At 40.0% G+C, this 10,286-nt stretch overlaps 1 pseudogene; it reads left to right on the top strand.

Moving 5' to 3' along the window:
* The window catches only part of LOC103194673, a 17,001-nt pseudogene that overhangs the window by 605 nt on the left and 6,110 nt on the right, over positions 1-10,286 (top strand).

Genomic DNA, 10,286 nt, shown 5'->3' on the forward strand with positions numbered 1-10,286 from the left:
TAGATAAGTTTGCAATTTCTAGAGTTTTTATAAGTGGAATTACACAGTACATACATTTTTTTTTTGTCTGTCTTCTTTTACTCAGCACAGTTATTTAAAGTTTCATCCACATTGGTGCATGTATCAGTAGTTCCCTCTTTTATTGCTGAATAATGTTCCATTGTATGAACATAACACAATTCATTTATCCATTCACTTGTTGATATTCAGTTGGGTTGTTTCTAGTTTTGGCAATTATAATTAAAGCCGCTATGAACATTCAAGTACAAGTCTTTATTTTGACCTTGAGTAATGTGATAGTTGGAGTTGTGTGTCAGCTTGGCTGGACCACAATTCTGAGTGGTTTAAGCAGTTGTGATGTGAGTTATTCCCATTATGAGGTCGGATGTATATGTTTTGAGCAGCCAATCCATTGAAAGGAAATTTTCCTAGAGCTGTGGCCTGCTTCCAATGTATTTATGGACATCCTGGGAAAAGGAGACACTCTTCTGTGAGTGAACAATCCACCATTTGGCCTAGAGATCTTGGATTCATCATTCATTGGAGTCAACAGCTGGTATACTGCCTGCCAACCTTGAGCTTGTCAGCCCCTGCAGCTGCATGAGTCGGGAAAATCCTCCAGCTTGACATTTGATCCAAGAACTTGGGATTTGTCAGCTTTTATAAGTGTGTGATCCATTTTCCTAAGATAAATTTCTCTCTCTCTCTCTCTGTACATATATAGATAAGCTTCACTGGTTTTGCTTCTCTAGAGAACCCAGCCTAACACAGGTAAATTTCTAGGAGTCAAATAGCTGGATCATGTTGGTGTATGCTTAACTTTTCAAGAAGTTACTACACTGTTTCCCAAAGCTGTTGTGCCATTATACTCTTCCACCAGAGGTATATGAGAATTCCAATTCCTCCACATCCTCAAAAACACTTGGTATGTTCATTCCCTCACAGGATTCTTAATCCTTATTCATTCAAAGGTGGGAGGTGCCTCTAAAATATTTTAGCTTAATCAGAGACTTGAATGCCTTTAATTTCATCAGGAAAATCCATTTCTCACATTCAGCATTCCAGTTAACAAGTCAATATTTTTTGCCAATTAAAGCCCATGACTAACATTCACCATGCTGTTTATGAAGTGTTGAGTCTTGATCAAAATATGACTATCAGGGTGCACTGAAAATAGTACCTTGTAAAGGCTTGAGTTTTCTTATCAAAATGCCATCTAACCACCCCGCAGGATTGTGCATTCTCAATCAGAATTCTAGCTGCATTTGCATTATTCCTTAACCTGAGTAAAAAATACATAATGTCATACTACCTATGTCAAGGTATATTTAAGATCTGTCGTAGAAGTCATATCTGCAGAGACTAAACAGTAGTGGGCACATATGCAGCCACACAATGCACTGCCATCGGGTCGGATCCAACTCATAGTGACCCCTCCTTGGGTTTCCAAGGCAGTATCACTACAGAAGTAGATTGCCCAAACTTCTTTCCAAAGAGTGGCTGGTGGGTTTGAACCGCCAGCCTTCTGGTTAGCATGGAAGGTAATAAATGAATGTTTAATAAATATTATTGGTTAATTAACAGTCCCTAGGAGCTCTGGTGGCACAAACAGTTAAGCACTTGGCTGCTAGCCAAAAGGTTAGCAGTTTAAACCCACCCAGGGAAAAAGACCTGGCAATCTGCTTCCATAAAAATTAAAGCCTAGAAAACCCTATGGAGCCGTTCTACTCTGTCACACATGGGGTCATCATCAGTCAGAATTGGCACCTAATAACAATAGGGGATCCAGATGATTTGTGCTCAATTGCTAACTTAAAGGTTGGCAGTTCATACCTATTATGTGGTAATGCAGATAAATTCTAGATATTGGCTTCCATAAAGATTACAGCTAAAAAAAGAAAAGAAAAACCTGTGAAACAGTTCTATTCTGTAACACATGGGAGTTACCATGTGTTGAAATAGACTCAATAGCAACAAGTTTGTTTTTTGGTTTAATTGATTAATTACTGTGTATATGGTATAGTGAATTACTTGGGTGGCTTTTCTAGCCATGGTCTTTGTGATTCCCACCAGATTAGTGGGTCAAACTATGCAAATGTATGGTGCTTATGGCCTACCAAGGGGATTGGATAGCTTGTGAATAATGTAAATAGGATACATGGCACACTTGTGGGTGTGGGACCATGCAAATGAGGTGTATGGAACTCTAATGTGGGGATTGGTTAGCTTTGTTATTCTGCTAAGCTTAAAATGAGTCCTCCTAGAGGCAGAAGCTCTGGTAGCATAGTGGCTAAGGCACTTGACTGCTAATCAGAAGGCTGGCGGTTCAAACCCACCAGCCACTCCTCAGAAGGAAGATGGGGCAATCTACTTCCGTAGTGATACTGCCTCGGAAACCCAAGGAGGGGTCGCTATGAGTCGGGTCCAACTCGATGGCACATCACAACAACAATAACAAAAGAGGCAGAAGGGGGGATCTCACTGCCATCAAGAGAGAAGAACCATAATTGGAGTACATCCTTGGACCCAAGATCCCTGCACTGGACCTCCATCACAGAAAGATGACAGACAACTGACTGAGACCACCAAGATGACCAGCCAAAGAACCAAGAGGTATGAGACAGAACAGCAGACTTGCTGGCCCACAGAACAAGAAAGCTGGGTGCCTTTGGGTAGGATACTTGCTGGCAGAATGGGATGCACCTAGGCTTACCTATCAGCAGAGTTAAAAGAGCTTTGTAACACTTTCCTGAGCAGGGCAGAGGCCAGGCTGAGAGGCCAATGGCCAAAAGAGAAATAATGGCTAACACTTCAAATGATAATTTCAGAACTCTTAATTGCGCTCATGAGGAACCTGCATATAGACCATGAGGCAGTTGTTCAAACAGAACCAAAAACTGTGGTTTAAAATCAGGAAAGGTGTGCATCAGAGTTTTATCCTTTCACTTTAAGGATATTCAATGTATATGCTGAACAAATAACCTGAGAAGGTGGACTATATGAAGAAGAACACAGCATTGGGATTGGAGGAAGACTCATTAATAACCTACAATATGCAGATGACACAACTTTGCTTGCTGAAAGTAAAGACTTGAAGCACTTACTGATGAAGATCAAAGAAAACAGCTTTCACTAGAGATTACACCTCATCATAAAGAAAATAAAAATCCTCACAACTGAACTATCAGTAATACCATGATAACCAGAGAAAAGATGGAAGTTGTCAAGGATTTCATTTCACTTGGATCCACAAATTAACATCCATGGAAGCAGCAGTCAGGAAATCAGACGATGTATTCCATTGGGCAAATCTGCTGCAAAAGACCTCTTTAAAGTGTTAAAAGGCATAGATGTCAGATTGAGCACTGAGGTGTGTCTGACTTAAGCCATAGTATTTTCAGTAGCCTGATATGCATGTGAAAGCTGGACAATGAATAAGGAAGACAGAAGAATAACTGATTCATTTGGATTAAAGTATTGGGAAAAAATATTAAATATACTGTGGACTGCCAGAAGAATGAATAAATCTGTCTTGGATAAAATACAGCCAGAATGGGCCTTAGAAGAAAGGATGGTGAGATTTGTCCCAGATACTTTGGATGTGTTTTTAGGGGGACCAATCCCTGAAGAAGGACATCATGTTTGTTGTTATTGTTGTTGTTATGTGCCATCGAGTCAGACCCGACTCATAGCAACCCCTCCTTGGGTTTCCGAGGCTGTCTCACTATGGAAGTAGACTGCCCAACCTTCCTTCTGAGGAGTGGCTGGTGGGTTTGAACTGCCAGTCTTCTGGTTAGCAGTCAAGTGCTTAGGCACTTCACTACCAGAGCTCCCGGACATCATGTTTAGTTGAGAATTATCAAAAAGAACTCAATGAGATTAATTGACACAGTGACTGCAATAATAAGCTCAAAGATAAAAATTGATTGTAAGGTCTCAAGATTTAGGTGGGATATACTCAAGGTCATACTTCGCCTTTTATGGACTTGTTTTAATTTTCTTCAGCTTTAACTTGAACTTGCATATGAGCAATTGATGGTCTGTTCTGCAATTGACCCCTGGCCTTGTTCTGGCTGATGATATTGAGCTTCTCCACATATCATTGCACAGATGTAGTTGACTTGATTCCTGGGCATTCTCTCTGGCAAGTTCCATATATATGAAACCAAACCCACTACCACTGAGTGGATTCTGACTCATAGTAAGACTACAGGGCAGAGTAGACCTGTTCCGTAGGGTTTCCAATGCTATAAATCTTTATGGAAGCAGACTGCTTTATCTTCCTCCCACCAAGCAGCTGGTGGGTTTGAACCACTGACCTTTTGGTTAGCAGCCAAATGCTTTAACCACTGTACCACCAGAGTTCATTTCCACAACTGTAGTTGCCATTTATGATGTTAAAAAAAAGTATTTTCTATTAATAAGTCATTGGTCTTAACAGAAATTTAATCATTTAATCTCCTACGTCATTTCTATCAACAAAGCAGTATTTTCCAACTACTGATCCTTCTTCCTAGTTTCTAATTTCACATTCCAATCACCTGTAATTATCCATACATCTTGATTCAATCTCTCTCATGGCTAAAGTTATGTGTTTACTTGGCTGAGCTGTGATTCTCAGTGGTTTGGCAGTTATTTGTGATGTGTTGCTGTTAGTTGCCATCAAGTTGGCTTTGACTCATAGTGACTCTACGTACAACAGAATGAAACACTACTTGGTCATGCACCACTTCACAATCCTTGCTGTGCTTGAGCCCATAATTGCAGCCACTGTGTCAATCCATCTTCTTAAGGGTCTTCTCCTTTTTCACTGACTCTCCACTTTACCAAGCGTTATATCCTTCTCCGGGAAATGGTCCCTTCTGACAACATGAACAAAGTAGTTGAGACCAAGTCTGGCCATTCTCACTTCCAAACTGCATTCCAGCTGCACTTTCTCCAGGACAGATTTGTTCATTCTTCTGGAAGTCCAGGGTGCTTTCAGTATTCTTCGCCAATGCCACAATTCAAAAGCATCAATTCCTTCCTTAATCATTTTCCCGCTTTCACATGCATATGAGGCAGTTGCAAATACCATAACTTGGGTAAGGTGCACCTTAGTCTTCCAAGTGACATCTTTGCTCTTTAACCCTTTAAAGAGGATTTTTGCAGAAGATTTGCCCAGTGGGATATATTGTTTGATTTCTTGACTGCTGCTTCCATGGGTGTTAGGTTATGTATCCAAGTAAAATGAACTCTTTGACAACTTCAGTCTTTTCTCTATCGTGATGCTGCTTATTGGGCCAGTTGTGAGGATTTTCGTTTTCTTTATGTTGAGGGGTAATGCATGCTGAAGACTATAGTCTTTAACCTTCATCAGTAAGTGTTTAAAGTCATTTTCATATTCAGCAAGCAAGGTTGTGCCATCTGCATATCACAGTTTGTTAACGAGTCTTCCTCCAATCCTGATGCCATGTTCTTTATATAGTCCATATATAATCTTCTCAGATTATTTGCTCAGCATACAGATTGAATAAGTATGGTGAAAAATACAAGGCTGAGACCTACCCTTCTTGATTTTAAACCATGCAGTATCCCCTTGTTCTTTTCAAACAACAGCGTTCCTCATGAGCACAATTAAGTGCTCTGAGATTCCCATTCTTTGCAAGATTATTCATAATCTTTTACAAACCACACAGTCAAATGCTTTTGCATAATAATAATAAAACACAAGTAAATATCTTTCTGGTATTCTTTGCTTTCAACCAAAATCCATCTGACCTCATCAATGATAATTCTTGTTCCACATCCTCTTCCGAATCTAGCCCACATTTCTGGAAGTTCCCAGTAAGTATACTGCTGCAACTGTTTTTGAATTATCTTCAGCAAGATTTTACTTGTGTGTGATATTAATGATAATTTCCACATTATGTGACATCACCTTTCTTTGGAATGGAAACAAATATTGATCTCTTCTAGTCAGTTGAACAGGTAACTGCCTTTCAAATTTCTTGGCACAGACTAATAATACCTCCAGTGCAGAATCCATTTGTTGAAACATCTAAATGGGCATTCCATCAATTCCTGGAGCTATGTTTTTCACCAATTCCTTCAGTGCAGCTTCGATTTCATCCTTCGATACCATTGGGTCTTGATCATGTGCCACCTCCTGAAATAACTGAACATTAACCAATTCTTTTTTTGTACAGTTACTCTGTGTATTCTGTCCATCTTCTTTGGATACTTCCTGCATCATTCAATATTTTGCCTGTACAATCCTTTAGTATTGCAACTTGAGGCTTGAATTTTTTCTTCAGCTCTCAGCTTGAGAAATACCGAGCATGTTCTTCCCTTTTAGTAGTATTCTAACTTCAGTTCTTTGCACATTTCGTTATAATAACTGACTTAATCTTGTCAAGCTGCTCTTTGAAATTTTCTGTTCTGCTCTTTTATCTTGTCATTTCTGCCATTGGCTTTAGCTACTCTCCATTCAAGAGTAAATTTCATACCCCTCTTGGGGAGAATAATCATGGGAGAAAGAAGGGCTGTTTATGCACAGGGAGACAGCTCAGGGGGCAGGAGAGCATGGAGAGATGGGCACAAGGAACAAGTAACTATCGGGAGGAAGTGGGAGGGGAGCTGTTGCATTGTGGTAAATTGTAGCCAATGTCACAAGACAAAGCATATGTGAACTGATGTATGAAAAGTGAATTTGCTCTGTAAACTTCCACCCAAATAACAATTTTAAAAAATAAAAAAAAAAGTAAGTTTCAGAGTCTCTTCTGACATTCATTTTGTTCTGTTCTTCCTTTCCTGTCTTTTTAATGACCTTTTACTTTCTTCATGTATAATATTCTTGATGTCATCCCACAACACATCTGGTTTTCAATCACTGGTATTCAGTACTTCAAATCTGTTCTTCAGATGGTCTCTAAATGAAGATGGGATATAATCAAGGTCATATTTTGGCTCTCATGGACTTGTTTTAATTTTCTTCAGCTTCAGCTTGAACTTGCATACAAGCAATTGATGATCTGTTCCACAGTCAGCTCCCTGCCTTGTTTTGGCTGAAGATATTGAGCTTCTACATTGCCTCTTTCCATAGATGTAATCAATCTGATTTCTGTGTATTCTGTCTGGCAAGGTCCATATGTACAGCCCCCACTTATGTTGTTGAAAAAAGGTATTTGCAATGAATAAATCATTGGTCTCGCAAAACTCTATCATGTGATCTTCACCATCTTTTCTATCACCAAGGCCATATTTTCCAACTACTGATGATTCTTCTTTTTCCAACTTATGCATTCCAATCACCAGCAATAATCAATACACTTTGATTGCAAGTTTGGTCAATTTCAGACTGCAGAAGTTGGTAAAAATCTTCACTTTCTTAATCTTTGGCTAGTAACTGGTCTTCCTTGTAAGTGTATGAATATTATCCTATCACTGAGAGCTCTGTACTGCAAGATAGATCTCAAAATATTCTTTGTGACAAAGAATGTCACACCATTCCTCTTCAATTTATCCTTCCCAAAATAGATGCTCATATGATTGTCTGGTTCAAAATGGCCAAAACTGTTGTGGGAACAATTACCCCCTGTTGTGAAAAGCCAATGATCACAACAAGTTGAATCAGGAAAGTGAAAAGACTTATTATCGATATTCAAGGAGTTAGAATTATTTCCCTAAAATGCCTGTCTCCCCAGGCGAAGGGGTAAACATGATTACATAGGGAGATGGGAAGAGGGTTGAAAATCCCTTGGACTGCCAGGAAAGTCTTTGTTCTCCTCCCTGGTTACTCAAGACTCAGTGTCCCTCTTCCCAGGGTGGTCTTGATTCATGTGCTGCAGTTCTCAGCTGAAACCAGAAGTGGGACAGTATGCTTTGAAGAATGTATAACTGAAAATAGCAAACCTAAAAACTCAGCATCTGTAAAGAGGTTGGTTATTCAATTTTTTAAAAAAGAAAGCAAAAGGGAGGGAAAAATGGTAAGCAAGTCACTATGATTAATGTGTTAAAGTTAACGTGATAAATCTATTAAACTTATACAAGTTTAAAGTGAGGGGCCCCCTCGGCCTTCCACTTCAGCCTTCCACAAAACAGGTCCATTTCAGCTCAGTAATGCCAAGGATATCAATCTTTATACATTCCATTTCATTTTTGACAACTTCTAATTTTCCTAGATTCGTATTTCATACATTCCATGTTCTGATTTAAAAAAAAAAAAAAAAACACCTTTTTTTTTTGGAGTTTTCCAGTTTTCCTAGATTCATACTTCATACATTCCATGTTCTGATTATCAGTGGATGTGTGCAGCTGTTTCTTCCTATTTTGAGGGTGCCACATCAGCAAATGAAGGTCCCCAAAGCTTTATTCCATTCACATCATTAAGGTCGACTCTACTTTGAGGAGGCAGCTCTTCCCCAGTAGTATTTTGAGTGTCTTCCAATCTGAGAGGCTCAGCTTCCAGCACTGTATCAGACCTTTGAGTTGTGGATGGCCCTTTCCTTCTTCCAAGTCTATGTTAGTCTGGAAGTATCACTGAAACCTATCCAACATGGGTGACCCAGCTGACATTCAAAATACTGATAGCAAAGCCTCCAGCCTCACAGCAACACACAAGCCACCACAGTAAGACAAACTGACAAATTCGTGGTGGATTTATGATGTGGTTTGACATTTATGTAATGATACAATTATCCTTTAAATCTGGTGTAACATAATCACCTCCATGATGAGATCTGATATAATGTAATTGCCTCAATAATGAGGTCTACTAGGAACAACCAATCAGTTGAAAAGGAGTTTCCTCAGAGGCGTGACTTACAGCCTACATATAGGTAACTTCTGGCAAAGCTCTCTGGCTTTTTGTTCACTGTGGATCCAGCATCAAGCTTGTCGTCATCTCACCTCCAATTCTTGGGACTTGAGCAAGCAACCTGCTGTATTGAGTGTTGATACTGGGATTCCTTAGCTTCCCCAGCCTGTGAACTTGAAACCTGCCCTCTTCCACGCCAATCTTGGATTCATCAGCCTCTAGCGACCAGGAGCCACCAGCGTGCTGTCTGACCTGCTGATTTGGATTCATCAGCCCTTGCAGCTACTTTCATCAGGAGAAGCCTCCATCCTGATGTCTGACCCATAGTCTTGGGATTTGCCAGCATCTACAAATTAGTAAGCCATTTCCTTTAATCTTTCTATACCAAAACATACCCCGCCTGCTGTCTAGTCAATTCTACTCATAATGACCCTATAGAACGGAGCATTTCCAAGGCTGAAATCTTTACAGAAGCAGACTGCCTCATTTTTCTCCTGCAGAATGGGAAACTTCCAATTTTCCTAGGTTCATACTTTATACATTCTATGTTCTTGTTAGAAGTTCTGGTGGCTTAGTGCCTAAAGCATTTGACTGCTAACTAGAAGGCTGGTGGTTCAAACCCATCAGCCACTCCTCGAAAGGAAGACTGAGCAGTCTACTTCCGTAGAGATATCACTTTGGAAACCCAAGGAGGTGTCATTATGAGTCAGAATGGACTCAACAGCAGTGAGTATGTTCTGGTTATTAATGGATGTTTTTCTGCTTTTTCTTCTCACTTTGAATCTTACCACATGAGCAAATGTAGGTCCCAAAGGCTTTACTCTACCCACGTCATTAAAATTCACGCCACTTTAGATTGTCTCTCAGCTCAATGGTAGAAATGCCTACAAGGAGAATACCTACCCCAGGGAGATACACCCACCTAACCTAGAGAGATGCATCCCTTGGATCAATCAGCCATAAAACATTAGAGGGACAGCATTCACATAGAGGGAAAGCTGAACAGACAGGAATGCATAGATAAGAAGGGCACAGGGAAGGTGTCGTCACAGAGAAGAGAGAGGAGGAGGTTGGGGATTGTAATTGGGGCCGTGGAATCAAATATGCTTAAACTATTGAGAGTGAAATGCATCTGCTTTGTAAATTTGCACCCAAATCAAAAAAAAAAAAAAAAAAAAATTGACTCTTTGAAGAGGCTGTCATATTTTGAGCTGTATTTTGAACATCTCTAGTAATTTTTTTTGGACATCTTCCAAACCAGGAGTTCATACTTCAGCACGTATCAGAAAATCAAAAAACAACAAAACAAACTCACTGCCGTCCAGTAGATCCCAACTCATAGTGACCCCTCCTTGGGTTTCTAAGGCAGTATCTCTATGGAAGTAGATTGCCCACTTCCAAGGAGTGGCTGGTGGGTTTGAACTGCCAGCCTTCTGGTTAGCAGTCATATGCCTTCAGCACTATGCCATCAGAGCTCCTTATATCAGAA

The sequence above is a fragment of the Orycteropus afer genome, unplaced genomic scaffold (assembly GCF_000298275.1).
Source record: "Orycteropus afer afer isolate SDZICR_OR568_19922 unplaced genomic scaffold, OryAfe1.0 scaffold00047, whole genome shotgun sequence".
Taxonomy (NCBI): Eukaryota; Metazoa; Chordata; class Mammalia; order Tubulidentata; family Orycteropodidae; genus Orycteropus; species Orycteropus afer.